Here is a 27,361-nt window from a genome sequence, read left to right as displayed (position 1 = left end):
CAGCCTTTGGGTATCCCAGAGTGGAAGTGGGAGGACATTACGATGGATTTTGTGGGAGGATTACCCAGGACAGTTGGACTTCATGACTCGGTGTGGGTGATAGTGGACAGATACACCATGTCAGCTCATTTTCTTCCAGTAAGGTCGACATACACTGTAGAACAGTATGCAGAGTTGTATGTGAGGGAGATAGTTCATCTCCATGGGGTTCCAAAGTCTATTGTGTCAGATCGAGATCCCATCTTTACCTCCAAGTTTTGGGGAGCTCTTCAGAGAGCTATGGGGACTCAGTTGAAGTTTAGGACAGCTTTTTATCCTCAGATTGATGGACAGTCTGAAAGGACGATTCAAGTATTGGAGGACATGCTTAGGGCATGTGTGATTGATTTCGAGGGGTCTTGGAGTAAGTATTTACCATTGATTGAATTCTCGTATAACAACAGCTATCAGTCCATGATTGGGGTGGCCCCTTATGAGATATTATATGGGAGAAAGTGTAGGTCACCCATACACTGGGATGAAATGGGTGAGAGGAGGTACTTAGGACCAGATATGGTTCAGAGGACTAATGAGGCTATTGAGAAGATTCAAGCTAGAATGTTTGCTTCACAGAGTAGATTCGGCGTCCCGCTCTTCAAGGACTATCACTGATAATCCACTCTTTCAACCTTCAATGAAAGACAATCCAATACAAATACCATTACTATTTGACGATGATTTTGAATCTAAAATAACAAATAAGTCTCAGATGCCTTAGGAACGGACGTTGAGAGAGTTGGCGGCATCGAATCTAGACCATCAACCTCTATGTATTCAATATCCGTCGTTGGACATTAACTTTGAACTCATGTCGAGCCTCATATGTAACGACCCCAAATTCGCTAATGAGGCTTAAGGGCCTTGATTAGTGTGCCGGGAGGGCATTATTGGGTTAAATGTGATTTGAATGACTTTATTGATTTAAATGCATAATTGTATGATTAAAATTCTTGTATGATTATATTGGTGTTAATGTGATATATATGGTATTGTGAGTACCACATTATTATGTGGGTAGGTCTGCAGAGCACGACTCGAGGCGATCCTAGGGCTAGATGGCGGGAAAAGTCACAACGGGGCTTAATGGTTGACTTTGGATAAGTCAGGGGTATTTAGGGTATCAGGTAGTTATTTAGACTATCGGGTTATGAAAATAAATATATGGAGATATATTTGAGGTTAGGAAGTCTAAGCGGGAATATTGGGGAAATTTACCGTTTTGCCCTCGAGGACGTTTCCGGCACCCTGAGCCTTGGGATTGACTTAATGGGATAAGGTTAGGCTAAAGTTTAAGGAAAACAGTAGAACAGAAAATTAGACCGGCCCTTTATTCTCAGCCTTATCTCTCTATTCTCTCTCAAGGAAAACACAAGGAAAAACACTGAAAATCTTAGGGGAATTCAGCTGAAATTCAGTGGATTGAAGGAGTGATTTAGAGGCTTAGCTCAAGAATCAACTAGGAAACTTAATCTGTACTGAGGTAAGCATTGAATTCTCTTCTTTTTGGTTAGAAATTCTGGGTTTTAGCTGGGTATTGAGGTAATTGTGATTTTGATGTTTAAGGGCAGAATTAAGGTGGAAAGCTTGGGAATTTTCTTGGATTTCACTTGGAGAAGTGGTTCAGCAGAAGAGGTAAGCTTCAATTCGTGATTTAGAGGTTTCAATCTGAGTTTGTATGGTTGGTTTTAGTGTTTGAAGTTCTTGAGTTTCAGAAATTGGAAACGGGATTCTAGTAGGTTATTTGGCTGGATTTCAAATGGGATGTGTTGTTAGAATCATGATAAAAGTGTTATGATTAAAGGGTTTTGAATTGGGGAGCTTTGGAATGGCTTTGGATGAGGTTTAGATGTTGGAAATAGTGGGAATTCTAGGCACGAAGGGAAGGGTCGCGGCTCTGTTCTAGAGCGCTGTGATCCTAGGATGAAGATGAGCTAGGAGGGCTCGGCCAAGGGTGAGCACCGCGGCGCCCAAAGCAAGGGCTGCGGCGCGTGTCTTCATTTAGGCATGCCCTTGGTTTTGTTTTGAGGGCAGGGTCGTAGCTAGGCTTAAAGGTCTGTAACCCTTAGATGCAAGCTTGAACGTTTAGGGTTTTTAAGTATGGGAATCGAGCCTAGTGTGCTCGGGATCTATTTCACCACCGTGCTTGGTGGGATTTGATTTCCCGAAAGTTAGTTTGAACTCGAAAACCTATATTTGAATATTAATTGAACCCAATAACTTGGTTGTGATTAGGTGCTAAAGTGAGGGCTCAGGAAAGGATCGTACTCGAGGGACGTCGCTCATATCTAATAAGCGACAAAGTTAAAGGTAAGAAAGCTGCACCTGGTTGAATATCTGTAATGGGACTAAGGGTTCCCTATTGTGTATGCTTGAAAGGATGGTATTATGCCATGCAAGCTAATTAGTGAACCAACAGCCTAAGGGTGCCAAGGGTTACACTAGCGCACAGGGTGCGGCTTGGCCAATGGTAGCCGAGGACAACTTAATATGCACTGAGCTCGGTTTAAGCGGGCCGGAGTCAGTGGGGTAAACAGGGGGTGCGGCCTAAGTTGTCGGCCCTGATTATTATGTAATATGAATGTTATAAGTGATTGATTGCATCCTTGATTCTGAATATATGTTTAATGGTTAATGTAGATTATTTGATGAGAGAGTTCATGCTTGGTGAATTTACTATCTGTTATTATTGTTTGTGTTGCACATCATGTTTTCTTGCTGGGCCTTGGCTCACGGGTGCTACGTGGTGCAGGTAAAGGCAAGGGCAAACTTGATCAGCCTTGATTTGGAGAGCTCTACAAGCGGAATGTACATGGTCAGCTGCTCAGCTACCACGGTTGAGGTTTAGGCAGGGACGCTTGACCCATAAATTGTTCATTTTGCCTTAGTATGGTTGACAGTTGTCTGTACTTTTGGGAGTCTGTAATCCAACTTTTAAACTCTGTTTCTTTTGGGATCCCATGTATATAACTGCTTAATTCTATGAAATGAAACTTTTGAGACCAAAACCTTTTTAACCCTAGCTTATACATGTTTAGTGACACGTTTTTAAATTAATGAATTGATTAGCAAGTCTTGCACCTTTATAAGTACATAGTGTAGTGGTCTTGGCTATCTAGGGCGTTACATCATACATTTACTACCCTCTTTCCATGGGCTACCAGGAAAGGACTCGAATTAGCATCTGACAGGGTTTCACATAGTAGGCTCTAGTATAAAGCCGACGATAGTAACTGAAGAAAAGATAAAATTAAGAACATTTCCATTTTCTCTGAATGATGGTGCAAAGGAATGACTTTATTACCTTCCTCCTGGAACTGTTAATAACTGGAATGAAATGAAGACAATGTTCTTGGAGCATTACTTCCCAGCATCTAAGGATGGTAGTATATGGAAAGAAGTCTGTGGCATTCAACAATAAACTGGGGAGTCATTATATTAATATTAGAAGAGATTTAAGAGGCTATGTGCTAGCTACCCCCACCACAAAATTAGTGAAAAACTCCTGATCCAATATTTTTATGAAGGACCATTTCCATTGGACAGGAGCATGATTGATGCAACAAGTGGGGGAGCACTGGTGGACAAGACTCCTACTGCAACTAGGAGTTTAATTTATAATATGGCAGCCAACTCCCAATAGATTGGAGTTCGTCATGAGGCATCCGTTAAGGGAGTAAATGAGACAAACTCTAAAGTAGAGCAGCAGCTTGTGCAGTTGACTAATATGGTTCAACAAATGGCTTTAGGTCAGCAAGAGAGACATTGTGACATATGTCAGTTGGTCGGGCATCCTACTGATGCATGTCCCGCACTTCAAGAGGACATCAATGAGCATGTAAATGCAATGGGGGAGGGGGGTTCCCAGGGAAACCTAGGCAAAGGTATGACCTTTATGCTATAACTTATAATGAAGGGTGGAAGAACATCCTAGTCTTTGATATGTGAATCAACAACAAATCGTACCTACCAGACCACCAGGGTTTTCTTACCAACAAAGGCCTCAACATGCCTATGCACCTCATCTTGAACAACCCCCTATCTCACAAGCTCAAGATCCATCAATGGAGGATATGCTAAAAACGTTAGTGGCTTCCAATATACAAACTCAAGTAATTCTTCAAAGCGCTCAAGTGCCCCTGAAAAATCTAGAGAACACTATGGGTCATATAGCCAGTTCAATAAGTCAAAGTGAGCCACAAAATCAAGGAAATTTACCTTCACAGCTTGTTAGGAATCCAAGGGAAAATGCAAATGCCATCACATTAAGAGATGTCAAGACATATGATCCACCTACTATTCCATCAAGTTCAAACGATGTGCCATTGCCTCCTACTATTTCTGCCCAACAAGACAAAGATGAAACCCCAACCACAACACCCAAACCTAAACCAACTATTCCCACATATGTCACTACTCCTCCATTTCCTAGTCATTTGAGAGAGAAAAAGAAAGATAAAGATGAATAAGAAATACTAGAGACTTTTCGCAAGGTTGAGGTAAACATTCTCTTACTCGATTCCATTAAACAAGTACCTCGATATGCAAAGTTTTTAAAGGAGTTATGTACCAATAAGAGGAAGCTAAAAGGGAATGAAAAGGCGAGTGTGGGGGAAAATGTTTCGACAGTACTTCAAAAGAAACTTCCACCAAAGTGTAAGGATCCTGACATCTTCACTATTCCCTGCACTATTTGAAGTAAAATGATTGAAAGATGTATGTTAGATTTGGGTGCTTCAATCAATGTAATGCCTCACTCTATTTACACTTCTTTGAATTTGGAACCACTTGAAGAAATAGGGGTGATCATTTAATTAGCAGATCGTTCTAATGCCTATCCAAGGGGAGTAGCGGAGGATGTATTGGTTAAAGTAAATGAATTAGTGTTTCATGCATATTTCTATATTCTTGATATGGAAGACGACTCAGTTCCATGCTCTACACCAGTTTTTTGGGGAAGGCCATTTTTAAAGACAGCTAGAACTAAGATAGATGTTCATGTGGGAACTTTGACCATGGATTTTGATGTTTAAGTGATTCGCTTTAATATTTTTGAGACTATGATGTATCCAAGTGATGTTCATTCAGTTTCTTCAATTGATATTCTGAACTCATTGTCGCAAAGAAATCTTGATTTACATGGAGAGATGGGTTAGATGTTTTTTAGGGAACCAATAGACTTGAAGAAAAAGGATGTCACTACTTAAGTGAAGGAGATAGTGGCTGCACTTAATAGTGGTGGAGAGGTTTCTAAAGAGGTATCATTCTTAGAGTTGCCTATTTCTCATGAGCAGCTTCAACCATCTGTTAAATCACCACCCAAGCTTGAATTAAAAGCACTATCAAAGCATCTTAAATATGTTTACTTACGTGAGAAAGAGACATTACTGTTCATTATCACTGTCACCTTACTAGACATAGGGTGGACCATAGCAGATATCAAGGGAATAAGCCCAACTATGTGCATGCACCATATTCTCCTTGAAGAGGGGTCAAAGCCTTCTAGAGAAGCTCAACGAAGGTTAAATCCACCTATGATGGAAGTAGTTAAAAAGGAGATATTGAAGCTCTTAAATGTGGGTGTGATTTACCCTATTTTAGATAGCAAGTGGGTCAAGTAGTTCCTAAGAAATTAGGCATCACTGTGGTAAAGAATGATGAGGATGAGTTAGTGCCCACTAGAGTCCAAACATGTTCGCAAGTTTGTATTGATTATAGAAAGTTGAACACTACAACTCGAAAAGACCACTTCCCTTTGCCATTCATCGTTCAAATGCTTGAAAGATTAGCGAGACACACTTATTACTGATTTCTTGATGGTTATTCAGGCTATAATTAGATTGTTATTGCACCTGAAGACCAATAGAAGCCATATTTACATACCCATTTGGAACATTTTCTTTTCATAGAATTCCATTTGGATTATGCAATGCTCCCGCCATTTTTCAGCGATGTATTGTTAGTGTTTTCTATATTTACATAGAGAACATCATAGAAGTGTTTATGAATGTGGTGATTCTTTTGATAAGTGCCTTCACAACTTAACTCTAGTTCTTAAATGATGTATTGGCACTAATCTTGTATTTAATAGGGAGAAGTGTCACTTTATGGTGCAACAAGGTATTGTTTTGGGGCATGTTATTTCAGATAAAGAGATTGGAGTGGACATGACCAAAATTGATCTCATTTGTTCTCTTCCACCACCATCAAGTGTGAAAGAAATTAGATCCTTTCTTGGTCATGTAGGATTCTATAGGCGGTTTATAAAGGATTTCTTAAAGATTGCTTCCCCATTATGAAATCTTCTTCAAAAGGATGTGGCCTTTGAATTTAATGATAAATGTTTGTTTGCATTCAAAAAATTGAAGGATTCCCTAACATCAACACCTATTATTCAACCACAGAATTGGGAGTTACCATTTGAAATAATGTGTGACGCTAGTGATTATGTAGTAGGAGCGGTCCTTGGGCAAAGAGTTGGTAAGGTTCCTCTTGTTATATACTATGCCTCTCAGACTCTTAATCATGCTCAGTTGAATTACTCTACTAAAGAGAAAGAGCTTTTAACGATCATCTTTGCGCTAGAAAAGTTTCGATCTTACTTTATTGGAACTAAAATTATTGTTTACATTGACCATGAAGCTCTTAAATATTTACTAGCTAAGAAAGAAGCGAAGCCCAGACTTATTCAGTGGATTTTACTCCTTCAATAATTTGATCTTAAAATAAAAGATAAGAGAGGGTCAGAAAACTTGGTAGCCAATTATTTAAGTAGACTTATTTGGGATGAAGATAACTTGCAATTAAATGAAATTTTTTACGAACAACTCCTAGCTCTTAAAGAATTTATTCCATGGCTTGCAGATATTGTTAACTATTTGCCCACTAAAGAGTTACCAGGAGACCTTACACAAGTTCAAAAGAACAAGATTAAGCATGATGCTAAGTTCTAAATTTGGGATGAGCCTTATTTATGGAAACATTGCGCTGATCAAGTCATTTGAAGGTGTGTTCCCGATTATGAATTTCAATCTATCCTTGCTTTCTCGCATTCTCATGCTTGTGAGGTCATTTTGGACCAAAAAGAACAACCCATAAAGTACTTCACAATGATTTTTATTGGCCTATAATCTTTAAAGATTCATATGCATATTGCAAGGTGTGTAACCATTGTCAATGAGTTGGTAATATGACTGCTAGGAATCAAATGCCCCAAACTCCCATACTTATTATCGAGATTTTGGATGTATGGAGCATTGATTTTATGGGACCATTTCCATCATCATTTGGTTTTGAGTATATTCTTTTAGCGGTGGATTATGTGTCTAAGTGGGTGGAAGCCAAAGCAACTAAAGTGGATAATTCTAAAACAATGGTTGAGTTCATTAGAACAAATATCTTTGTGAGATTTGGCACTGCAAGGGAAATAATTAGTGACCGAGGTACTCATTTATGTAATAAAACTATTGAAGCTTTATTTCAGTGCTATCAAGTGACTCATAAAGTAACCAATGCTTACAATCCACAAGCAAATGGCCAATCCGAGGTATCGAATAGTGAAGTCAAGTCTATTCTTGAAAAGACAGTGAATCAAAATAGGAAGGATTGGAGTGTAAGACTAGATGATGCTCTATGGGCATATCACACGACATACAAAACACCGCTTGGTATGTCATTGTATCGGTTGGTGTATGGAAATCCTTTCCATTTACCGGTTGATTATAGCATAAAGCATGGTCGGCTGTGAAAAAGTGTAACATTGAGATGGATAATGCATGCCAACAAAGAATGCTACAATTACAAGAGCTGGAGGAAATTCGTAATGATGCTTATGAGAGTTCTAAGAATTACAAAGAAAAGGCCAAGGTCTTTCATGATTAAAATAGAATTATTCAGAAGACATTTGATGAGCGACATAAAGTATTATTGTATCATTCTCGTCTTAAACTCTTTTCGGGTAAGTTGAAATCTCGATGGGTTGGACCCTTCATAGTAGTACACCATTATCCTTATGGAGTGGTAGAAATTACAAGTCCATCAATGGGAAAAATACTCAAGATTAATGGCCAGAGATTGAAGCCTTATTATGAGTCTATCAAGGAGGAACAAGCTACTATGATTCACATCTTCGATCCAGAATATGTTGATGAAGTATGGAATTTTTTTATGTCGAGCTAGGGACGTTAAACTTAGCCAAAGTCTATGTACTTTATTTTATTTTTAAGACATTTTCATTTAATTTATTTTTCCATGTAATTTTTTCTTTTCGAACTTAGTTTTAATACTTTTTTATGTATTTTAGAATCGTGATAATCGTGAAAAAAAAATTTGGGCCAAAAGGCGAGTGGTCGTGGCCATCCTTGTTCCATGTCGTGGCCTGGAGAACAGAAAGCAGTGGCCGCGACCACCAATAACCCCAGGTCGCGGCCACTGAATGATTTCAGCCAATTTTTTTAAAAAACGCCCAAGTAAATTTTCCCACTTCCCACAAAATCAAAGCCCCCAAATCGAAAAGACTCTCCCATTTTTCACCAAATTCCATCATTTCAAACCCATGTTCACTCAAATTCTTTCCCAAAACCATCATAGTTCAAACCCTAAATCTTCATTTCTACCATTTTTCACCTAGTCTCACCAAAATCCCCATTATCTATAACATTTCCCCTTTCAAAACCTACAACCCCATAACTCCAAATTTGACAATTGAGGTTTTCCAAGTAGTTTCAAGGTAATTCATTGGCACAGTCAAGCTTCCATGACTCTCTATTGTCAATTACAAGAAGCTTGTTACTGATTTTTGAAGTGAAGAATGGGACCAAAAAGATTTAGAAAGAATACCAAAGGTGCTTCCTTATCTGGGGTTCAATTTGATGAAACGCTATCAATATGCGGTAGTAAATAAAAAAACAATGATTGAATCGAGGGGGTTTGATGTGGAAGTTCGTCATGGGTATCCATTAATTGTGGAGCAGATTGAGAAAAGAAATTGGAAGAAATTTTGTTCGCAACCCGATGCTGCAGTGATCCCTATAGTAAGTGAGTTTTATGCCAATAGAATCTCTCAAGTCACGACTATGGCTACAGTGAGAGGAATCAATGTGAAATTTTCAAGTGCGACAATAAGTTAGTTTTATGGGCTTCCTAGCATAGAAAATGATGAGCATAGCCAAATAGTGTATAATCCCAAATTTGATGAGATCATCCAATTTATGTGCAAACAGAATACTCAATGGATCTTAACTGAAACAAGTCATCCTATTAAATTTAAGCGAGAGGCGATGGGAGTTATTGAAAAAGCATGGCATAAGTTTATCAATGCGAAGTTCTTTCCAACTAAACATGTCAGTGATGTGAATGTGGATACTGCCATACTTCTATATGCCATATTGAAGGGTAAAATAATTGATGTGGGGCACATAATCAAGTATTCTATTCAGAACAGTTTCAGGCATGTGTCTAAGGGGCTCTATCATCCCCATCTCATTACCGCCATGTGTGCTCAAACTGGTGTGACATGGGTTCCTTTTGAGCCTTTGCTGCAACATATGCATATACTAAATAGATCATCCATCACTCACTTCAAGGTCACTAATACTACTGGGGTGAGCTAATCTTCTCAAACTTAGGCTAGGCCACGACCATCAACCAAAAATATGACATTGGCAGACCGTATGGCACTTGTGGAGGAATCTCAATACAATACCTCTCAAGATCTACATGCTCACCGTGCTGAATTCCAAGCACACCAGCAGCGCATAATTGAGTGGGCCAACGATCAGGATGGCTGTTTTAGAATGAATGCTATGCACCTTGGTATGGAGATGGTGAACTATCCACCTGCACCATAGTGGTTTTAGCCGCATCCACCACTTATTCCCATGATGCAAGATGATGAGAACGAGGAGGAAGATGAAGATGATTAGGCAGATATTCCGATGAGTGAGCAATTACTTCGGTTGAGGGAGTTTTTCTTTTTCTTTATTCTTTATTTTATTTTTCATTGAGGACAATGTATTGTTTAAGTGTGGGGCAAGGGAACAACTAAAATTGATTGCTTTCTTTTTATTCTTATAATGTTGCGTTGTTTTTATGTTGTTTTTCAATTTTTTTTTCATTTTTAGTTTGTTTTAGGTTGTCATAAGCATGGTTGTGTTGAAAGTTGTTCCTCAATGATAAAACTTTTGATTGAGATGAGATTACTCCAAGGAAATTGATGAATTTTGCATGAATTGTGTGCTTATCTCTTGTGTGGTTGTTACCTAAGCTTGATCTTTGATGTTTAAACATAATGTGTGTATAATTAGATTTACTTTTTCACTAGTATTTGGAGATATTTATGCATGCTATTACTTATATATAGTCTCAACCACTCTAGAAACCATTGTTAATTGTTTGAGGCGAAATCCTAAGTACACATGATTAGGAAGATGATTAAGGCACGTTCCTTGGATCGATTATGCCTTTCAAGCTTACCTATGAGATTGAATATCCTAGTTTCCTATTTTTGAGCCATAATGACTAATCTTTTTCTTTTATAAGCCAATATCTAAACCTTTTACAGCTTAAAGTTTTATCCTTTTTGTGACCCACTACACCATAGTTTTATATGAATGTTTGATTTGGTGGATTAGGTTATGGATTGTAAGAAAGGGGAGTTGTATTGGTTTGTTGGATTATAATGTGAAAGTATATGATCTACTCTTTCTCCCAATGAGTTGAATTTAAAAGAAAAAAACATAGAAAAATCTGCATAGAGAAATATTGAAAAAAAAAAAGTTTTCCAAAAGTAGAAGTGTGGGGGAAATAGTAAAATCAATGTGAAAAGAAGGAAATTGAGAGATTATGTATTCTTGAAGTATATGGGAAATTTGTGGGAAGGTGTAGAGAGTAGAAAAAAAATATAGGCTATAGTGTGATTTAAGCTTAAATATTCCTTGTTCATCTACCTTCAACCTTAGCCTTACAATACAAGCTTTTAAAGACCTTTTGTTTATTAATAACGTGTGTTTACATTAGTGGAGAACAATTGGTTAATGTCTATGGAGTGAATGTTTTTCATGAAAATATTATTATATATGAGACTTTAAAACATACTATGTGTGGATGCCAAAAATCCGCCAACGAAAAAATGTCTGACCTCTTTGCTATGTTGGTTGGAAATATGTGATTTATTCACGCAATCGGGTTCGTGCGTATTGGCCTCACACGATCCATAACCTTGGCAAACAATCCTAGGCGCCCCACAAGGTCCCTACCTCATTGAGGGAAAGGAAAAGGGGCTCACGACACTTCTAGTTGCAATGCAAGATCCCACATCGCTAGAGGTTCGAGTGCCTCGAGCCGAAGCACTATGCACCTAGAGGTCTAAGCGCCTCATGCAATGGCACCAAGCACCCATGTGCATCGGAAAACCCACTGTCTCATACGATATGAACCCATGAACCTCATGATACCCATCATCTCGCGTGTCTAGCACCCATGGGCCTCGAGAGACCCATCGTCTCGCTCTTGCCTCCTCTCGGCGCACCCAGCGGGCCACGTCTCATGCAAGAGCCCCTCGTGAGGCCATTATCTCACGCCTGCCTCCTCTCGACGCACCCAGTGAAGCCCACCTTGCAAGACCATTGTCTCATGCCTTGCGCACCAGGAAACACCCCACGTCTCACGCAAGAGCCCATCGTGACCATCTTCTCACACCTACCTCCTCTTGGTGCACCCAGTGAGGCCACACTTTGCGAGACCATCGTGTCAAGTCTCGCACACCAGGTAACACCCCACGTCTTGCACAAGAGCCCTTCGCGAGGCCATTGTCTCATGCCTGCCTCCACTCAGTGCACCCAGTGAGGCCACACCTCGCGAGACCATCATTTCATGCCTCGCGCACCAAGAAGCGCCCCACGTCTTGCAAAAGAGGCCCTCACGAGGCCATTGTCTCACACTTGCCTCCTCTCGGCACACCCAACGAGGTCGCACCTCGCTCCTTCACACCTTGGCTGTGATAGGTTACAAAGTGTAATGCCCTGGTTAGCTAAGACCATTACACTGTGTGTTTTAAATATTTCTTAACTCGCTAAGTGAGTCATTTGGACTTAAATGTGTACTTAAAGACTAAATCAATGTTACGTATTAAAAGTTTTGGTCAACGGAGTAATTATTTTTCATTAAAATATTAAGTTTATACATGGGATCCCAAAAAGTGGTTACAGACTGATAAAAGATAGATAAAGTATAAGTTAGCCATCCTAAGCGGCAAAACGGGGTTCAACCCTAGTTCCTGCCAAGCTATCCCGGTCGTGGCGGTCGAGTAGGCTGCATATGTACACACCACCTCTGAAGCTCTCCATCTCATGGCTGGTCCAACATTCCCTTCCCCTTACTTGCACCACATAGCACTTGTGAGCCAAGACTCAGCAAGAAAACTTAAATCAATAGGTACAAATGAGCAACAATATATAAACAGTAAACTTAAATCAATAAATTCAATCAGCAACAAAATATAAGCAATAAGCTTAGCAGTAATAATATGCTCAATCAAACACATAATCAATTCTCAACAATCAATACAGTTAGTTAAGTGCAATCAACACTTCTGTTTATTTGTATAAAGTTCAGGCATGGCGTCCTTAGGCCGAGTCCTCTGGTCTTATAGCTGACCTAGGCGCGCTTAAGTCGGGCTGCATTCTGCATGCTTGCTATCGGCCCCGACACCCTTAGCCCAGCTTTCAGAATAGATATAATGACATATATATTGTACAATAGACAATCAAATCCAACATATACAAGCAAGCCCTACCGAATATTCTCAAATATAGTTATAGCCATATTCACATTTATTAATAGGGGTTCGAGCATAGATCACAACCCGAGTGCAATTTTCTTACCTCGAGTCCCGAGAAGATAGCGTACGGAAATCCCGAGCATGATCCCTATCCTAGAGCCTTAGCGGTACAACCTAGTCACAATGTAATAATGGATAACCATCAATCACTTAGACTATTTAAGAGTTTCAAGGTATATTTCTAGTCTCCAGGATCTCAAATTCTACTAAACTAGGTAGTTGAATCCTCCTCGAGCCTTTAGGTTTGAGTTACCGAGCTATTAATCCTTAATTGGGAAATGTTTTCCATTTGAGTCGCGATGCCCCTAGCAACTACCGCGACCCTTTACAAATCAGAGAGCATAAGTTCTCACTTTCCTAGACACCCGCCGCAGTGCAACCCACCCAGCACAACAACGCTAAGGCAGTTCAGTGAATACCTTAGGCCCCTGAGTTCACGCAAGTCGCGACACTCTAAGAACAGCGTCATGGCGCGACTCCACAAAATCAGAATTTCCAGAACATCTCTTGCGTTTTTGCCGAGCCAGAATCATCAGAATCCACCCTACAAATGAACCCTAGCCAAAATTGATTCTCTATGCCTCAATACTACACCTAAGGTAACACAACTACACCAACAACTAGACAAAAACTTAATCACAGCCCAAAATTCAAACCTTGAGTTTGAACAACTCAATATCCGAAAAACTAAACTTGAAATTCATATAATAGAGTAGGCTACATATGTACACACTGCCCCTGAAGCTCTCAAAATCATGGCTGGTCCGGCTATCCCTTTCCCTTACCTACACCACATAGCACCCGTTAGCCAAGGCTCAGCAAGAAAACTTAAATCAACAGGAACAAATAAGCAACAATATATGAACATTAAACATAGATTAATAAATTCAATGAACAACAGGATATAAGCAACAAGCTTAACAATAATATTAAGCTCAATCAAACACATTAACAAATCTCGTCAACCAATACAATTAGTTAAGTGCAAACAACACTTCGACTTATTGTATGATGTTCAGACTCAATGCCCTTAGGCCGAGTCCTCTGGTCTTATAGCCGACCTCGACGGGTTACGTTCCGCACACCTGCTATCGGCCTCGGCGCCCTTAGGCCAAACTTCAGAATAGATATAACCACTTATATATTGCAAACACATGCAATCAAATGCAGCATATACAAGCATGCCCTACCTGATATTCTCAAATATAGTTATAGCCATATTGTCACATATAGTCATAGTCATACTCTTATTTATTAATAGGGGTTTGAGCCCCGATCACAACCAGGGTGTAGTTTTCTTACCTCGAATGCCGAGCTGAAAATATAAAGTGATCTTGAGCACAACCCCTAATCACGGGCCATAGCGGTATAACCTAGTCACAAGGCAATAATGAATAACCATCAAAACTTAAACCAATTAAAAGCTTTGGAATGATATACTAGCCCCCGGGACCTCAAAATTTACTAAGCCTAGTAGTAAAATCCTTCTCAAGCCCTTGGGTTTGAGTTCCTGAGCTAAAAAAAACTGTTTTGGCTATTTTTCTCAAATAGAGTCACAACTCAAGCCCAGGGGCCGCAACACACTATAATTCAGAGAGCTCGGGGCTCTCTCCTTGAAGACACGAGCCGCGACGCGCCCCAACCAGCACTACGACACTTAGGCAATTTCAAAGAACCGCCAAGCCATTTAATGTACACGGTTGCTTGAAGAATAGCGTCCCTGCTCGAACCTGAAACACAGATTTTTCTAGTATTTTGCCTGAGTTTTCCTAGAGAAAAAATTATTAAAATCCATCATAAACAAGAAACCAAGCCAAAATTGAGTCCGAAAGCCTTAGTAATACTCTTAGGGCAACATAAACACAACAAGAGCCAAGCCAAACCTCTACTCCAATCCATAACTCAATCCAAACCTAAAAACTCAAGAAAATCTTAACTCATAAAAAATTCACCAAAACAAAGTAAGTAAATCTTACCTTAGTTGGACAAATTCAAACCCCTAGCTACACTCCTTTACATTCCCAGCTTTATGAACACTTCCAAGCCCTCAACTCCAAGATTTCTTCTTCAAAAGTTCAAAGAAACTTCTAAGTGCCTCAAGGGAGAGGGAGAGAACCGAAAATAGAGAGAGAGAGAGAGGCTGAGAAGCTTTATGATTACTTCTCAAGGTTTCTAGCCTTAACTAAGGCCAACCAAAAGCTAGCAAAAGACCAAAAAACCCCTAGATCAAAACTTGCTCTTTAACGCCTTTAGGTCAATGCTGACATTTGCCACATTTCCCATTAATCCTCGAGTAGTCCTATAAATTCCAAATTAATCCCCACATACCCAATTAATCACCAAATAACTACCCGTTACTCGATAAATCCTGAATACACGCTAAGTTTCCCAAAATGCCCCTAGGCTCACCCCGAGCCGGGTATTTAACCCCGTTGTGACTATTTCGCAAATTCACTCACTAGGATCGCCTCAGAGCACACATCCCAAATATATCTCAACAATATTGTGGTCTCACTCATAAAGCATATATATTACACGGGTCAAAGATTACAAATTTGCCCTTGTTTGCAAGAATTGGCCCACATGCATATTTAATACACATAAACATGCACATATATATATTTATTCACATTACCATATAAATCATTTATACCACATAATCATAAATATATTCTATTAATTCAACATATAAATCTGATTATGACCTCCTGACACAATAATCAAGGCACTCAGCCTTAATAGAAAATTTGGGAAGTTACACATAAGGCCCTATATCTCTTCATATGTGATTCAGACCCCGTTGAAGAGGCCTTATCTTCCTCTCTAGGAAACGTGCCACCAATGGGGCACATCATCATTAGCGGTTCTAACATGGGACGAAGTGGAGGACCTCCTGAGAATTTGTGCGAGGAGAACTAGAAAAGATCCCACAGTGAAAACTACTAAGCAAGCCGACCATGATAATAATTAAAGATTTCGGAAGGGTGAGAACGTCCATATGGCCCGGAGATGCTCATATAAGTACAAAAGGCACCTGCAAACTAAGAAGAGTTAGAGTACAAACACACTATCACACCTGACAAATAGTGGCAGTACAAGGAGGGTACATGGTAGGGCCTCCTCCAACATGTATCTGACATTCGTACAAGACAAGTTGTAGAGGTATGGCATGGTACCATGACATAATGCTTTTCCAAACCACTAGCAAGTACTAGGGAGCAACCACTACTCCTCTAACACTACCACCTGCTCTACGACAACCTACGACTCGCAGATGAGTCATCATGTCCCTTCGGGATCACTATGTATTTGGAGTCGATAGCGCTAACCTATAAATAGGACCACCCTTCACCTAGGAAGGGGTCGGAGAATTCATCTTTGTAATATAAGATTTCATTGTAATACAAATACTTTTCTCCATTTGAACTCTGTAATTTTACTCCAAGATCTTTTAAGTTCCTCCTTTTCTTATATGTTTATAAGTCTTTCGACTCAACTTGGTTGACGAGTTCTCACTGTCAACAGTTTGGCATCGTCTGTGGGAAGGACAAGTATTAAGTCGTTGTTCTTCCATCAATTCTGACAATAAGAAATTCCAAGGCGTTCAAGATGCCTACATGACTCTCAGGATGTTGAGATCCATCTTGATGGAGACAAAATAGGAGCTTCCATAAAATACCCTATGCCACCTGAGGATGGAGGTATGCTGGAGGAACATCCAGCCCTTGGTGAGGAGATGGAGGCATCATCCCCAGCTGTCCAACCTAACAGAGAATTTGCAACTCCTGTGGGTGGCCTGGGTACACACCCTCCTCTTCGAACACCTACTGCACCACGTTCCAGCCACCGGGTTCCAGGTCCTTCTACGTGTAGACCTGAAGAGAGTTTGCAGGTGCATTTCGTGAGCTCCAACTCCAAAACTCACTTTTAGGAGGATGAGATACGCGAGTTGCACATAAATAATTAAAGGCTGGAAGCCACACTAGAGAGCATGCATGAGGTGCTGAATGACCTGCTGCAAGGGAAGTCAAGCATGCCCCTTCCCAAGCATGGGGAGAAGGAAGTTGTATGAGGGGAAACCACCGTACCTGTGGATGGTGGCAAAATGAAACTCTCCACAATTCATACATGTAACACCTTGGTTAGCCAATACCATTACATTGTGTGTTTAAAATAGTGCTTAACTCGCTAAGCAAGTCATTTGGACTTAAATGTTTAATTAAAGACTAAGTCAAAGTTAGGTATTAAAAAGTTTGGTCAACAAAGTTTGATTATTTTTTATTAAAAATATTAAGTTTATATACGGGATCCCAAAAATCGGTTACAGACTGATAAAAGACAAATGGAATAAAAATTAGTCGTCCTAAGCGACAAAATAGGGTTCAACCCTAGTTCCTCTTAGGCTATCCCAGTCATGGCGGTCAAGCAGGATGCAAATGTACACACTACTTCTTAAGCTCTCCAACTCATGGCTGATCTGGCTATCCCTTTCCCTAACCTGCACCACATAACACCCGTGAGCCGATGCTCAACAAGAAAACTTAAATCAACAGGCACAAATAAGCAACAACATATGAACAATAAACTTAGATTAATAAATTCAATGAACAACAGGATATAAACAGCAAGCTTAACAGTAATATTCAACTTAATCAAACACATAAACCAATCTCGTTAACTAATATAATTAGTTAAGTGCAAACAATACTTCTATTTATTGTATAATGTTAAGATATGGCGCCCTTAGGCCGACTCCTCTAGTTTTATAGCCGACCCTGGCACGCTTAGGCTGGATTGCATTCCGCACGCTTAATATCGGCCCCTGGAAACCTTAGGCCGACCTTCAAAATAGATATAATCACAAATATGCATTGCACATCAAGCAATCACAGGCAACCTATACAAGCGTGCCTATCCAGATATTCTCAGATACATATATTTTTACAATCATAGCATACTCTTTAACAAGGGTCTATCCCCATTCACAACCCGAGTGCATTTTTCTTACCTTAAGTCCCGAGCTGAAGGTGTGAGATGGTCTGAAGCACGATCCTTAAACCCCGAGCCTTACCGGTAACCCTAGTCACAAAGCGATAATGGATAGCCATTAAAATGTAAACCAATTAAAATCTTTGGAATAATATACTAGCCCCCGGGACCTCGAATTCTACTAAACCAGGTAGTAAAATCCTTCTCGAGCACTTAGGTTTGACTTCCCAAGCTTAAAATCCTTAATTGGCCAATGTCCTCTATTTGAGCCGCGATGCCCTTAGCAAGCGTCGCAACCCTCTACAAGTCAAAGGGACCAATCCTTCTTTTCCCTAGACACGCATCGCAGTGCAAACTACCCAGCACTGTAGCGCTAAGGTGGTTCAGCGAACCCCCTAGGCCTCTGAGTTCATGCGAGCCGCGACGCCAAAGAACAGCGTTGCACACGTGACCCTCCGAACTTAGAAATTCCATAACTTTTCCTACGTTTTCCCTTAACCAAAACATTCAAAATTCACCCTAAACATAACTAAACTTGAAAATTGAGTCTCGAACCCAAAATAACACAACATCATTATCATAATTACCCAAGAAACTAATCCATGTCCTCACCAAAACTCAAATTCATAACTAAAGTTTAAACCTTAGAAAACACTTAAACTTTAAATGAAAACTCTCTCAAAACCAAAGCATAAATCATACAGTAGCTGGACAAATTCAAACCCCTAGATGCACTCCTTTACATCCCAATTTTATGAACACTTCCAAGCCCTCGTCCCCAAGATTTCCTCCTCAAAAGCTTAAAGAAACTCCCAATTGCCTCAAGGGAGAGAGAGAGAGAGAGAGAAAGCTGAGAGAAGTTTCTTCTATTTTAGTTCTTTCCACAGACTTTTAATGACTATGATATCCCATAGTTAAGTCTATGCTAAGCCTAAGGAATGACTGAAAAACCCCTAGTGTTATCTCAACTCATTTAACATTACCAAGGGAAAAATCGTCTTTTACAACAATTTTCCCGCTAAACCTCAAGCAACCCTATAGATTCCCAATTGATCCCAACGTTCCCAAATAAATCACCAAATAATTACCGGTTAACCAATAAATTCCAAGTACGCACTAAGTCCCCGAAATACCCCTAGGCTCGCCCCGAGCCAGGTATTGGACCCCGTTGTGACTATTGTGCTAATCTACTCACTAGGATCGCCTCGAGCTGAATACTACAAATATATCCACATAATAATGTGGTCTCAATCATTTGACACATATAATCACATTTATACCCTCAACAGATCAAAATTACAACTATGCCCTTATTAACAAGAACAGGCTCATATGCATATCTAATACACATAAACATGCATATATAATCACATTACCATGTAAATCATGTATGCCAGGTAGTCACACATTTATTCGATTAATTCCAAATATATATTCAATTATGCCCTCCAGTTTTCGTAATCAAGGCACTTAGCCTTGATTAATTCGATTCGATTAATTCCACATATATATTCAATTATGCCCTCCAGTTTCCGTAATCAAGGCACTTAGCCTTAATAGTGAATTCAGGACGTTATAACTATCCCCTCCTTCATAGTGAATTCAAAGGTCTTGGGATACTAATCCAACGAATCTGACTATAACTTCAAAGTGTAGTCCTTTACCTTGCTATCTCTTAGTGGCACCCTCACTAGAGTGGCATTCTTATTCTGTAAGACTTTATCTCTTCTATCCGGGATTTCCACTGACTTTTCCTTACACAGTAAATTCCACTAACATTCTAGGGTTTCCTCACCCAATCAGGGGTAGTACTCAACACCTCTCTCCTTAACATTGGCACCAGTAATACCTTATGAGCCTCTGTCCATGCTAGGGTAAGGCTAATCTATAGGCCTCTGGCCTAATCCTTATTAGGATCTCATAGGTCTATCAACTTTAGAGTCAAAACTCCTCTTTCTTTCTCAAAATATCTTATCCTTTTTAGTCCACCATGCTCGGAGAAGTACAAAGTCTCCAATCTTGGAACTCCACGTTCCCATGTGTGAATTTGCAAACTCTCGTGTCCTTTCAAATAAGCATACACTCCTGCACTAATAATCCGTAATAACTTCATTGGTGCTCCGAACCGATTCTAAACCAGGACACTTCATGTCCCGTACCTCATTTCCCCATAATAAGAAATTCTCATTTCCTATCTCACAATAAATTGTACAGAATTATTCTAGTTATTGAATGAGATTCCTCATCGTGACAATACAATCAAGGGATCTCAAAAACTTACACATTCGAGGTAAAATTCTTAAAGCCTGAGTCACTCCTTCAGGTTGTTAGTCTGTCTGAAGGTAACCAATAATTTTAAATACTAATCTTATACTCATCTCCCTCTACAACCCTTTTAAGAACTTAGGAAATAAAGGGTCTCAATTTGACACTATCGACTTCGGTGTCCCAATGAGACATACAGTATCCTTTCTCACATGCACATTTCTATGATAACTCACTCACATAAACCAGAGTGTGATAATCTAATATGTCAAGTCACCACCTCCCGCATTCGATCGTCTTACCTACAATCTGAGGTGATCAACCCTTACAATCCAAAACTATATCCCTCCATGCCAACTCTTGGATACCCTAGAGTCACAATAACTTTTTTGGCTTCAGATTATCATCTCTAACTTACTAAAATATTAGCAAGTGCACCTCCCAGTATACAAATTTTAGGTCTTAACACCCATTCAAACTTCCTGGATACAACAATCATGAGAGGTGGTACAAAACCCCTCCCAGAATCTCTACCTTAATGCCAACATCCATCAGTTCACTCATCTGATCCTCAAATATTAACCTATCCATGCTAAAATGGTAGGATTCTTAACTATTCCTACAAGATATTATTTATGTATTTCATTGCTCATAAAGGCATATCTGCCAACTATCAATCAGAGATTCTATTCCAATCCCAGTTGTTACTTCATCTGATCTTACTATAGTCCATGGGAAATCATATAGCTGGCACGAACCTTTTCCCACTCAAGGTGTCAGCCTCCACATTAGTTTTCTCTAAGTTATAAAGATTTCAATGTGTGTCCTTCACTAGTTCCCACTAGTGCCTTTGTCTCATGGTCAACCCCCTTATGGGTGACTGTTATCCAAAAAATTAGCATTGATTACGTGGTAAGTGATACCTGGACACGTGGCTAACACCTGGAAGAGCTCTGCTAGGGTATCGACCAGAAGACGCATTAGATGCAGTAAGCAGCCCAGTCTTACCTGCGACCAGTCTGGTCGATGGTTCCGCATACAAAGCAACATTACTGAGAAGATCTTTGTAAATCTCAAATTTAACTCACACAATCTCCTGAGTATCCGATTATTCAGGAAAGAATATTTGTAACAATCTTTTGTAATCCCCCTTGAGCCTTTAAATAACAAAAGATAGCTCAAGGAAGAGGACTTTTGGCTTTTGAATTATTTGAGATTAGAGTAATTCTCCTTGGAATATTGTATTGTTCTTCAGAGGATAGTGAAAATCATTGAACCCTTGTTCTTTGATCACTCCTTTGATTCTTATATCAATAACAGTATAAGTGGACGTAGGTTATTACCAGATCCTGGGGCCGAACCACTATAAAAATATCGTGTTGTTATTACTTTTCGTCATTACGTTCTTCTCTACACATTCATTCATATCAAGCATATTCTGACTCCGTGTCAGTTGACCAAAATCTGGGTCAACATTCTGGTGCTTTCATTGAGAGCTTGATTTATCATTGCTGAGAAAACTAATGGCGAAAACGGGACAGGCGGCCGCTGCTGCGCCATCAAATCCACCTCCTCCTCCCCCTGCAAGCATGGCGGAGGATGAGCCACATCTATACTTTGAGGAGGAAGAAATGGATGATGCAACGCTGAAGAGTACCCTGGGGGCGTTGTAGGAGGAGCTGGCTAGTCTGAAAGCCAGTCAAGAGACTGATGCCGGAGTTGTGGTGCGGCAGCAGCAGGAGATTGAACGGCAGCGCGTGAAACTAAGCGAAAGGCAAGCGGAGATGGACCGCCGCCAGAGCGAAGCAATGGCAGCCCTCGAGGTGGCCTTGCAGCTGGCAAGGAATCAAGCCGCACCTATTTCGCAACCTGACTAACTTGTCAATGGGCCACCCCAGAGGGGTCCTAATCCAAGCCCACCGATCCAGCCTTCGAGTCCACAAAGGCCCGAGTAGCCTCAAGCGCCCCATGACGATGTCCCGCTGGACCCTGAGGCGCAGCCACCATCCCAAGCTGGTCGCGGCAATCCCCCGTAACAGAGGCAGAATAGGGCCGAGCATCAGCCTCGTAGTCCTAAATGCCGTAGGGGCGATGAGCCAAACCTACCGAACAGAGGTCAGTATCCCCTTGGTAACAGGAGGGACTCAGAGTTAGGCTCTGCGGTCTGAGGTCCCCCATGACATGAATATGCACGGGGACACCACGACCAGCGCAGGCCACCCTTTAACATGCGGAACGTTTCAGCCAGGGACAGAAATCGGGGGAACAGTCAGTCCCACCATAGCCAATCAAGGTTTAGAGATGGCCATGGGTATAATGAGGCCGACTCAGGCAAGGGAAACGCTGGGCGAAGGAATGAAGAAAGAGGTAAAGGCAGGAGCCATGTACCTCAAGATGACCAACCCGATAGACGGGATGCTGGGGGGCAGCCCAGACAAAATAATGTCTTCAACCGGCTCGGGGGTAGCGAGCAGCGGAGAAGAGACGAAGATTTGTGTGACGTACTCAACGATCACCGCGAGCGGCATGGCGAGAACATCCCTGCAGCAACAGAGGCCACAACGATTCCTGCTGCTGTACAGGCCCAGATAGACGCCCTCAACCAAGCAGTGCAACAGCTGGTCGGGGGAAGGACATCTTATATCGACCACGATAGGAGGAAAGGCACTCCTTTCGTACAGAGGATAGCTAATGCCGGAACTCCAAGAAAGTTCAAAATGCCTGGACTTCCAAACTTTGATGGGTATGGAGACCCAGTGTCTTATGTCAACAAGTTTGAAATTCAAATGGACATTCAGAAAGTGTCTGAAGACGCTCGGTGCAGGATCTTCCCTGCAACACTTTCTGAAGCCGCGCAGGAATGGTTTTTTAAGTTCCCTCCCGCAAGCATAGTTTCCTGGGAAATGTTCATAAGGGAGTTTTATGGACAGTTCTATGCAGGTCGTGTACATCCGACCGAAGCAAACCAGCTGGTTAAAATTCACCAGCAGGATGGAGAGTCAGTAAAGGACTACATCCAGTGCTTTATGCGAGCGGCGGCTGGAGCAAAAATGGTGGGGGACGAATGCAAAATGATGGCCATTACCGCAGGGGTTAAACGTCGTTCTCCCCTTTGGAAAAGTCTCCGAAAGGAAGGAGTGAGAACTACCCAAGAATTTTTGGACCGGGCTGATCGCTACATCAAACTCGAAGAAGCCATTGCTGATGATGGAAAGCCCTCAAGCAAGGATAAGAAGGCTTCCGAACCTGCCAAAGCCGCCAATGGTTCCAAACCTAATGGCAACGGCAAAGGCAGCAGCCATGGCAAGAATGGTGGAAAACGACCATATAACGAGCCTTCCACCTCCGACAATAAACGAGCCAAGGGTAATCGTTATGAACCTCGGTTCACTAACTACATTGCCCTCGTCGAGTCTCGGGGAGAGGTTTATCAGGCCATAAGTTCTAGTGCGCCTTATAAAAAACCTGGCCCCATTCGAAAGGATATTTCGAACACAGACACTACCAAGTTCTGTCGTTATCATAACGACTACAGACATGACACCAATGAATGCAACCAGTTAAAAGACGAAACTCAGTTCCTTATTAGACAAGGACCCTTGAGAAGATACGTACGGGCCTCGGGAAATTCCCAACGAGAAGCTCCGGGTAGCAATGAGCAGGCGCCCACGCGCCAACGCTCGCCACCCTTACAGCCTGCCCCCGTGACTGGCACACTCTTAACCATCTGTGGAGGCCCGCACCTCGCGGGAAATAGCGGAAAGGCCAGGGAACGATATGCTTGGACTCTGCGCCATGACGAGGACATCGAGATGATGACTGTGGAGGACCGTGCACCAAAAAAGGCTCAGTCAGAGGAAGGAGAGATAACCTTCTCTAATGGCGATGCCCAACACGTCCGGTTCCCACATACCGATCTGTTGGTCGTGGACATCCATATGGCCAACATGATGGTAAAAAGGGTATTGGTCGATACATGAAGTTCAGTGAATATCCTGTATAAATCAAAACTGGAACGCATGAAATTTTTCGTTAAGGACTTGGAGCCCTGCAACCAAACGATATACGGCTTCTTTGGAGAAGGACTCGCCCTCGCCGGATTGATCAAACTGCCAGTAACGACAGGTACAACGCCTGCAACAAGGACATTACTCGCCACTTTTGTAGTGGTCGATTGTCCTTCGGCGTACAATGCCGTTATTGGAAGGCCTATATTGGTTGATCTACGGGCTGTCATCTCTATGTGGCACTTGGCCATGAAGTTCCTAACAGACGCGGGGCTAGGATGCGTGTTGGGGAACCAGAGGGAAGCCAGGGAGTGCTACAACGCCTCAATCACAAAGGCAAAGAATGGAACATCGAAGAGCACTACCTCATATTGGTTGCAGATGGCAGTAGATACACAAGCCCAATCCGGTGATGAAGTCACCAAATAGGGTGTTGCCCAAAGTGAGGATAGAGACTTAGATCCTTGCTTTGGGGATTTTGAAGAAAATGTTGGACCCATCGAGGACCTGGAGGAGGTCCAACTCAACAAAGAAGACCCAACCAGAGTCGTAAAGGTTGGGAAAAACGTAGAGCCTACCACGAAGCACGCACTGGTGGAATTTTTGCGAAAGAACCAGGAGATTTTCGCCTGGTCGCATAAAGACATGGCTGGGATAGATCCTGCAGTTATCAGCCATGTCCTGAATATAGACAAGACCTTTCAACCCGTGCAACAAAAGAGAAGGCTGCTCAATAAAGATAGGTCGAGAGCCTTAAAAGAAGAAGTCGAAAGACTAAAGGAGAATGGGTTCATTAGGGTGGCATTTTATCCATCGTGGGTCTCCAATCCAGTGCTAGTTCCCAAGCCTAACGGCAAGTGGCGGACCTGCGTGGATTTTACAGACCTCAATAAAGCTTGCCCAAAAGATTACTTCCCACTCCCAAGGATCGACCAGCTGGTCGATGCAACTGCAGGGCACGAGATCCTCTCATTCATGGATGCATATTCAGGCTACAACTAGATTAGCATGCATCCCCCTGACGAGGATCACACCAGCTTTTGGACCGATACAGGCTTATACTGTTACAAAGTAATGCCCTTCGGACTAAAAAACGCAGGTGCGACTTACCAGCGGCTAGTCAACCACATGTTTAAGGAGCAAATCAGAGTAAACATGGAGGTATACGTGGATGTGTTATCCAGATTTCCGGATAGCGTTTAGATTGATGACCTCGGGGAAGCAGAATTATCGATGTCTTTCACGGAAGGTGACCAGAGCTCGCGGATGGACAGAAAGGCTTCGCCTCTCCTGTCTAGTATCCGGATTACTCTTCCAAACAAGCACAACACGGAAACTCGTCAACTCTCCCGGACTCCCGAAGGATACCCCTCGGGGAGGCCCCTTCCAGGAGAGGCTCTTCGAGTGGTCTCCGCGGAAACAGTTCCGTGCCCCGCACAGAACAAAACCGAACGGTCGAGTCCGGGAGAAGGCATATTTGGAATGATATCCGTCTGACACAGAATCCCGCCTGACACGCCCGTCAGGTCAAAGCCGCACACATCCCAGCACGCCTAAGGGTACCTTTTCGCCTACTGTTCCGCTGACAACTTGGAAAAGACGGCTGACTTTGTGTGTTCCCCATACTTTCACGTAAATATACCCACATAGAGTCTGGTAGCCATGCGACTATAGTAATTGTATCCCCTATTTATGGCTGGTGTAATTAAGACTCATGTACGTAGAGAAAAACCCTAATCCGAAACCCTAGCTATAAAGACTCCTTCCTTTTACAAGAAGGGGGAGAGAGAGGGATCAGAGAGCAAAAGACTCTACCAAATTCTCTCTAGCTTCATCTTCTTTAAGAGAACCCGAGAGAAACATTGTGAGGGTGTGAAGTTCTTATGCACCAGCCATCTTACTGTAATCTTTTCCAAGTATAATAACATCGACTCGTGGACTAGGGCTTGTTAACGCCTGAACCACGTAAAAACACTGTTTGTTTAGTTACATTTCAGTATTTCTACGGTTCTTATCTTTTTATTATTCTGTTAGTTATTCGTTTCCGAAAAACTCGGTAAACATTTTGGTGCTTTCATTGAGAGCTGTAGGAAGTTGTTAGTCAGCTCTTTTTCTGTGTACGTTTTTTGTATTCATTTCGTACTAAAGAGATGGTGACTACGCGAAAATCCGTTGTTGACAAAAATGCTACGGTCAACCCCGATACCGTGATGGAAGATGTGGTGCAGAGCGAACCCTTAGACTACCGAGGTGAAGACCCGACATCCCGCCAGGATCAGGTCAGTACCGAAGATACAACATACTTAGAAGACGAAGAAGAGTATGTCCAAGACGGTTATTACAAGGACGGCTGCTACTATGAGAAGGACCCAGAACTGGTCCAAGTAGCCGAAGAACTGGTGGCCACTAAGGCCAAGCTTGCTGAGCAGGAGCGCGTCTCCGAAAGAATGCAACGCATGATGGAACGCCTCCAAAGTAAGTTCGGAGATCTAGGCGACTCGGACGAGGATACCTCTGTTCGGGGTGGTGCTGATGCCCCCATGCCGGATCCAGCCGCTGCTGGACCATCCAAAGCCGCCCCTAACAAGGGCAAAGAAAAAGTTGGAGAGCCTGTGCGCGCTAACGCCCCTGCACCTCCTAAAGGCGTGAATCACCAGGCCGACTGCCCCCCCCGCGCGCAGAAGGTCTCTGGCGCTCCTAAGCCCAGACGCCCTTCAGCCCCAAGGGGGACTCTGTGCCTAAAGGGCCCGGTGCTAAGGCACCCAGGCCTAGGGGAAGGAACAACCGCCCCAGTGATTCCGTCAATCAGGACGGTCGGGCTGCGAACTCGCACTCCGAAGATAGCTGGTCCACGGTGGACCTAAGAAGAAGGTTGGAGGCCAAGTATGAGAAGGCCAAAGGGGAAAAAGCCCGGCCTCGCGGAGATGACCTCCGAAATCATATTAATGACAAGCTCCGGGGACGTGACCTCCCGGAAAGTGATACGAAGAGGCTCGATGAACAGATTGCTGCCTTGACCAAGCTGGTCCGGAAGCAAAGTGGGGCCCTGTCAGATTCTGAGGAAGAAGACCCGGAACCATGTATTAGGAGGATCGCGGAAACGTCCCTCCCGGATAACTTCAAAATGCCTCACATAGAATTATATGATGGGAGGACAGACCCGCGTACCCACCTAGCTAAATACAATAAAATGATGCAAGTGGCGCGCGTCAGTGAGGACGCCAAA

This window comes from Humulus lupulus, chromosome 2 (assembly GCF_963169125.1).
Source record: "Humulus lupulus chromosome 2, drHumLupu1.1, whole genome shotgun sequence".
NCBI lineage: Eukaryota > Viridiplantae > Streptophyta > Magnoliopsida > Rosales > Cannabaceae > Humulus > Humulus lupulus.
The sequence above is the reverse complement of the archived record's forward strand: the minus strand, read 5'-3'. Positions refer to the sequence as shown.